The following is a 7,248-nucleotide window of genomic DNA, read 5'->3' as shown; positions in this document are numbered from 1 at the left end:
GCACTGTGCCAGCCCCCTACCTCCTCCAGGAGCCGAGCAGAGTGCAGTCTGGTCACATTCTCCCAACCTACCCAAAGGCAATGCGCGGCACTCCCTGCGCTCACATTCCTGAAGGGGAACGTGCAAGCGTCGGACCTGTTCCCCAGCCTGCTCTAGAGGGGTGCGCTTGCAGAGGCCGCGGTGCGTGGTGGCTGCGTCGTCGAAGCTTCCTTTATTTTGTCTTTCGGAGCCTATATCAGAATGCGGGCCACCAGCAGCCTCGTGTTCGTGCCTGGAGGCGTTCCCGGAAGCAGAAAGAAGCACACGGACGTGAAGCACAGCATCAAACTTGGCCATTTGTAAAGTTCTCCAAATTCTATGGACCTTAATGCTTGATCATGTGCAGCATAGTTGTGCATGCTTCAGAGTCGGACTAGAACCGAAAATAGGCCTCAGTTTCAGATTTTCCAACAATCAGGCTGGCATATAAAATATATTATAGGACAAGCAAGGTGCATGAGAGGGGCCTAATGGTCGGTGGAAAGGGAGAGGAGTGTGGATTAGTAGGAGTATTAAGTGAGAGAAAACATAATATTTTGTAAAATAACAGTTTTTAGGACTTTCAAACATAGGGAGAATGTGTGTATTTGTGTCTGTGTGTACTTGAAATCCGACAGACACCTCACAATACCCAACTCAAAGCACCTGACCCAACTATTTATCAGAAAAGACATTAATCAGGGGGTGCAACACCCCAAATACCCCCCTGAAGCTACGCCTCTGCGCAGTACCAAAAATTAAAGTGTCCCCCTTTAGTGAGTTAGATTGCTAAAAAGTGGCCCATGTTTGCAAATGGGGCAAGTTTTGAACTTTTAAACACACACTGTATAAATGTTATGCAAGTTATGGAAGACTGCTTGGATTTGAGCTTGCTGCAGGCATTGTTTGTGTTAAAATCTAGGAAATCAACAATAAGCATTGATCAGCAAAGCCAATATGTATCGCCTATGTGAGAGCTATTGGCTTTGCCAATGTCTTTTAGCCTAGTAGTACAGCAGCATGAATGCTGTTCAGCATGGCTAAAAGTTAGTGGTGTGGCGCTGAGTGTAGTAGAGATGTGTAGAGTGGAGTAGAGTAGAGTAGAGTGGAGCAGCGTATGGGAGATGGGTGTGGGGTGTAGAGGTGTGGAGTTGCGTGGAATGGAGTGCCAAAAAGTAGAGTTTACTCAACAGTCAAATGCAGAGGGAAAAGCGCATAGCGGTACGGTTTTAGATTGCTATGTGTGGCATTTTCATAATTTCAGTGTAATTATGAGTGACATTTCAACGACTATGAGTGACACTTTTTCGCCAGCAAAATCAAGCAATGAGGATAACGGAAACATATAAATATAAGAAATTACACAGATATGAGCAATGAAAAACTCTAAGAAGGTCTTAAAATTGCTGCAAAGCATCAGAAATGTAAGGGCACTAACCGGAGACTCCTCCTTGCAGTCCAGCTGCACAGACAATTGACACCAACTCAATTTACAAATCTGAAAGTAATCTAAGCTCTATTGGCAAAACAATATTTCATAAAGTAAACTGCTTCAGTTATGGTCCACTGCAGAACCCATGGTAATGACCTTATTAAAGTTTCTTCCACACATATTTTGTTAATTCTCCAAAGTCTTGCAGAGGAACAAGTCATGAGGGCTGGGGGTCACACAGACTCTGGGAATGCACCTCAATACTAAATATATTTGTAGCTGAAGTAAACATTTAAAGGATCATGAGTCCCACTGTTAAAAATAGATTTGCATGTAGAATACTAAAGTACGCTACTAACGGGGAGAAAATATCACAGACCCCAATTGGAATCTTGACACCAATTGAAATAAAAGTGTGTTTTTTCAATACAGACTTCATCTGTGAACATATTAAAAGGAACTATGCAATCTTTGCATAACTGGTTCATTTGGTTAGTTATTCCAAAAGAGGTGCACGTTCATATAGACAGTACTGCTTGCAGATACACTTCAGCAGATTGGTTCCACTGCCTGGGGTCAGGGTTAGGAGGGCCGTATTAGCAACACACACACAGCATGAATCTTTTGATGCCTAGTGATTTGGGGCACGATTCACAAAAGTAATCTGAGACAAAATACTAACTTTATGACTTTCAGTATTCACAGAAGACATTTAGGAGTACTAAAGTTAGGATTTTGTCTCAGTTAATCTTAAATTTTGGTCTTAAATTAAACTTGGAACTTAAGTTTAACTGAGACAAAATCCTAACTTTACGACTAGAATTTTGTCTCAGTTAAACTTAAGTTTGTCTTAAGTTTAATTTAAGACCAAAACTTACGTTGAACTGAGACAAAATCCTAACTTTAGTACTCGTAAATGCCTTCTGTGAATACCGAAAGTCGTAAAGTTAGGATTTTGTCTCAGATTACTTCTGTGAATCGGACCCCTTGTGACCAGTACGTAGGAGGAGGAGGCCGGGCAAGCCCTGGCTCAACACAGGGGCAGCCCCCGGCTAACAGAAGCTGAAAGCTGGAGGAAAGGCACCACTTTGACGCATGCGTGTGCGGCAAGGAAAAACTAAACTGCTGCCCGCTTGCGTCTGCCGCTGGCCAATTAGATCATTCATGGTCACAGGCAGACAAGGCTTCACCCCAGGGCATCAAGAGGGGCACAGTCTGCTTTTAATGACACAGAGCGAGCTCTCTGCCTCAATAATCAGCAGGAAGGATTGGAAGTTAACTATGGGTGACCAGATTGGCAAATAATAGCTTCACATAGTAGATCCGCGCCGGTCACTGCCTGTCCCTCACTACTGCTGATATATACACATGTCCCTTGGAGGTGACACCGGCACTAGGCTAGCCCTAGAAAACGAATTAAGAAGAGTGAGAGATACCTCACAGGCACTCACGTACTTAGCGATGACTCGCTCGATAAACGCCAGCCCGGGCATGATGAGGCTTAGCAGCAGCTGCACAAGGACACTGGTGCACTTTGGGTTGCTGAACCACTCCTAGCGGCTGCAGTGGTGGTCCGTGGGGTATTCGTCTCAGCCGCCAGTGGGGTCGGGTCTCATAGATGCAACCAATTTGATAAAATAACAGCCCCCGGCTCAACAACGTGGTGCAAGCAGCGCAGCATGTGCTTTGCCAAAGTGCTGCAGTCTCTGGTGAATCCTAGCGGCTTAGAACTGCGGACTCTGAGCTAGCCCCAAGCCTGCCGGGAGCAGCGCGCATGGTGCCTGCCACTCCAGCTTTACTTTCACTGTATGGTGCATGATTCCTAGCGCTCCTCTGCTTGACAGCAGAGGAGGCGCTGTAATGCGTGACTTTCCATTTCAGTGCGGTGATGCGGACCACCACACTGAAATGCGTTCGTCTAACGCCTGATGCATGGTACTTGGCAGGGTTGAAAGCCATGAGCAAACGGGAGTTCAGTTGTTCATTCCCCACTTTTATGCAGCAACAAATGGGTCAGATAATGATGTAAATTGTAAAGATTGACAAATGGGGATACTGAGCTGGTGTAACCCTGTTACAATGGGTGTTTAATGAACAGCAGGAAGAAGCCTGTAGCTTGCCTCTATCAGGGCATGTAATGAAAATGACAATACTAACATCTTGGAAAATGTGTTTACTGACAATGAAAATCCATCTCATATTAATTTTGAAATTGGCTTCCTGTAGTTGTTAGAAATTTGGTGCGTGATTGGCATGTGCACAACATAAAGTGATTGCATTTAAGAAACAGTGATCATATATTCTTATACAGCTCAACGCTATTTTTTTAGCTAGATATAATAAATGTGTGCACTGATATATTTTGTCATCAAATATAGATGTCTTTTCTTATTTATCTGAAGCGTAATTTTACCTCAATTAATCTTGCTAAGTTTCATGGTGCTAGTAGGCCCAGATGCTATTTTATTTAGAGTGGTACATGTTCAATTTTCCGCATATAACCTCATTTTCAGTGTTGGAAACTAGTAGCAAGATTCTACGAGAATAATGAGATGAACTCAGTATTGTATTCATGAATGATATCTTCTCCTCAAGGATGTCTTGTGTTTCCTCCAGGAAATGTTTCTGCCATCTGCTTATTACATACGTTTTTGCTAAAAAATAGTAGGTTTTTGAAACGTGATTAGATTCCATAGACTTATGTCGAAAGAAAACATATATAAACTGTCCTGGTCTTTTATGTATTTTAGGTGAATCTCCCACTGACCTTTTTCTGGCGAGAGCTCTGGTGCGTTGATATGGCAATTGTCTTCTGATTATTTGCTGTGCTGATTGCTATTTTTGCATTAAATGCATATTAGTCTGGATGAATGAGGAAACAAGAAAATATCAAGTGGTTAGATCCAATTCAAGTTTGAAATAAACTTCACATATGTCTTCTGAAGCCACTCAAATATCATGACATCCATCATCATTTAAAAAAAAAAAAGTAGATAGCCAGTCAAGCCCACTCGTAATAATGGCCCATTATTCCCAGTTATGTTCTCAATAACAAGTACAGACACTTCTAATCAGTTTTATGTTGGCAGTCCTCTACATGAGGAAATGACAAATTTTGTAGGTATTGAGAAGGAAAGGTTCAATTCTACTAATCAATTCTACTAATCACATGGAGGTAAAGATTATGCTTAACCGTCCTTTACTGACTTCACAGCAGGTTATTAAAAAACTACAATCCCCAGCATTACAACATACTTGGCATAAAAACACATGACGCCCACATCCAGTGAATGGCTGTGAGAAGTTGGCCTCGTATATGCTGGTCACTAGTTAAAGTGGCCACCTTGCACGAGTACAATTCGACTCTTATGGTAGATAGGTTTAAGACAACCTTTTTAAGAAAGCTATCCTAGTGGTAGCTGTGGAGAGCAGCCTTCAGGCTAAGTCTTTAGAGGAATGTAAAGAAGCTTGTTTTACCTTATAATCTCTTGAATTACCAAATGAAAGGACACCACACAGGTATATATATAAAATATATGTATATTTATTTCTAACACACTCTACTAATCTCTTTATGAGATTAGAAGTCAGGGACATATGCACAAATCAACGTTTCACAACAAATTATGCACTTATATGGCTGGGGCCCTAGGGGCGTACCAGACCATATACTAAAAAGAGGTATAAGAATATCGACTTGCGAGGAGACAAGGCCTAGGGCCTGTAGAAGCGCTGGGGCCTCACTAATCCACCCAAGGCAGGTAAGTAAAGGACCCACGGGAGACGCATGCAGTGTGAGAACACAGCCGCGGATCCCAATAGACTTCAATGGAGCAAGTCGCGGTTGGAAATTTAAAGTTTTAGGATACTTCGGGAGAGTCTACAAGCAAGTCACTTGCAGGGTAAGTAGTTCTAGAGCCAACACACACAGGAGCACCGTAGTACTCGAGTTACCTCACCCAGGGAAGCCAGGTGCATAGGTGTCTTTTGGTGTCGGGTCGCGGCGTCGTTTTCAATGGGAGCCAAAGAAGACTTGCTGCTTGTGAAGACAGGAGAAGTGTCCGGTGGAATCCAAGGCTGGATTCAGAAGAAAGAAGACCTGAAAGCAGAAGAGACAGTGTTCAAAGTCACTTGCCAGTGACCCGGGGCCAGGAAGCTGGATGCCCACAGTAGTCGGGTGATTTCAGTTGATCACGGGTGTCTTGACTCTTCAGCCACGAGATCTAGGAGGTGTCAACGATGACCAGGGGCTGGACTCGGCGTGTCCCACAAAGTCTGCAGCTTACTGAGGTGTCGGCAACCGGATTGGAGCCAACAAGCCTTTGCAACTGCAAGTCTCGTGGAAAGTGAAGAAAGTCAGCGGTGCAGACCGGCAAGGTCTGAGGGACTCACCCAGTGAGGGTAAGTCAGGGCAGGCCTGGAGCAACCAGGGGAGCCATTTGGTTTTGTAGAAAAGTCTTCTGGGGACCCACAAGCCAACCGGCAAGGGATCGCAAAGACGCCTTGGGAGGATTCACTCACCATTAGCCCCGCTGTCACTCCGGACAAGGTAGGCCTCTGATCTTCGGAGGAAATCCTGCTGGAGGCTGGGACCACACCTGGTCCAAAGCATAAGTTCATAGAACGTTGTGAAGGGGTTGCATTTGACAATAGTGCACTGTACCTGGGTATTGCTGTTCCTCGTCACTCGTGGGGTCCACTTGCCTCAGCTTCGCTGGGGACTCATGGTGGCCTTGGAGAAGTAAAAAAATCTACTTCTGGGGCTGCAGGGACTCCGGACTCCGGTGGGAAAGTTTGCGACCATTGATGCAAAGTTTTGGTGCCTGCCAAGCAGGGGAGTCACTCCTTGACTTCAAGGGAGATTCTTCAGTCTTTCAAAGGTAGTGGAACGTCGAAGGTCCAGGATTCTTCTTCAGAGCGTCGTCCATGGATATCTAGTTTGCAAAGGCAAGGGTTCCCTAACTTATACTACAAGGAAGAGAGGGACTAGCTCTATGACCACTCCTATGGGAGGGTCAGGGGAGTGGGTGGCTACACCCACTTCCCTTTGTCCAGTTTCACGCCAGAGCAGGGGCTGGTAGCCCCTGAACTGGTTTGAGCTGGCATATGCACAGAGGAGCCTACTGCTCCCCCAGTGCAGGACTTCAAAGCACTCTAGGAGTGCACCCACCCAGCCCCAATACACTAAATCCTGTCTGGAAGGTGGTTACACCTCCCTGTGACAGGATGCCTCTTGTTGGGCCTCCTCCACTGCGAGTTTCGGTCAGCAGCAGGAGGGCAGCCCAGTGTCTGTGCTGGTGGCATCCATTTTGCGATGTCAGGGCCCTTCAGGATTCTACCGTGTTTCCACAGTGGGTACATGTCTATCCCTCTAGAAGGGTGGGATCATACTCCCACACCAGTTACTGGTGTGGGGGTATGATTCCAAAGCGTTTGACACCAAACACGACATGTTTTGATGCTGCCATCCCAGAGTTAACATTTACCGCTAGGTTATAATGCACTAAAGAGTATATGGTTTAACCGCATCCACAAACAGCTACAGAGAATGGACTCTGGGAGCTGCAGAGGGGCCCTGCTCAGGCAGAGGCACCCCCTCACTTGGAAACCAAGCACCCTGCCCTCAGGATTGTTAGGGCCTGCCTTAGGGGTGACTGATAGGTTTATATGTGTGTGCAAGGTGAGATATAGGGAACCTATATCTCAGTGAGGAGTGCTAACACTACCTCACCCAGGCTGCAGTAGCAGGCCTGTGGTGTCAGATTTAGTCTGCTTCCCAGGGGTGGCATAATACATGC

Source organism: Triturus cristatus, chromosome 1_2 (assembly GCF_964204655.1).
Source record: "Triturus cristatus chromosome 1_2, aTriCri1.1, whole genome shotgun sequence".
NCBI classification, from domain to species: domain Eukaryota; kingdom Metazoa; phylum Chordata; class Amphibia; order Caudata; family Salamandridae; genus Triturus; species Triturus cristatus.
The sequence above is the reverse complement of the archived record's forward strand: the minus strand, read 5'-3'. Positions refer to the sequence as shown.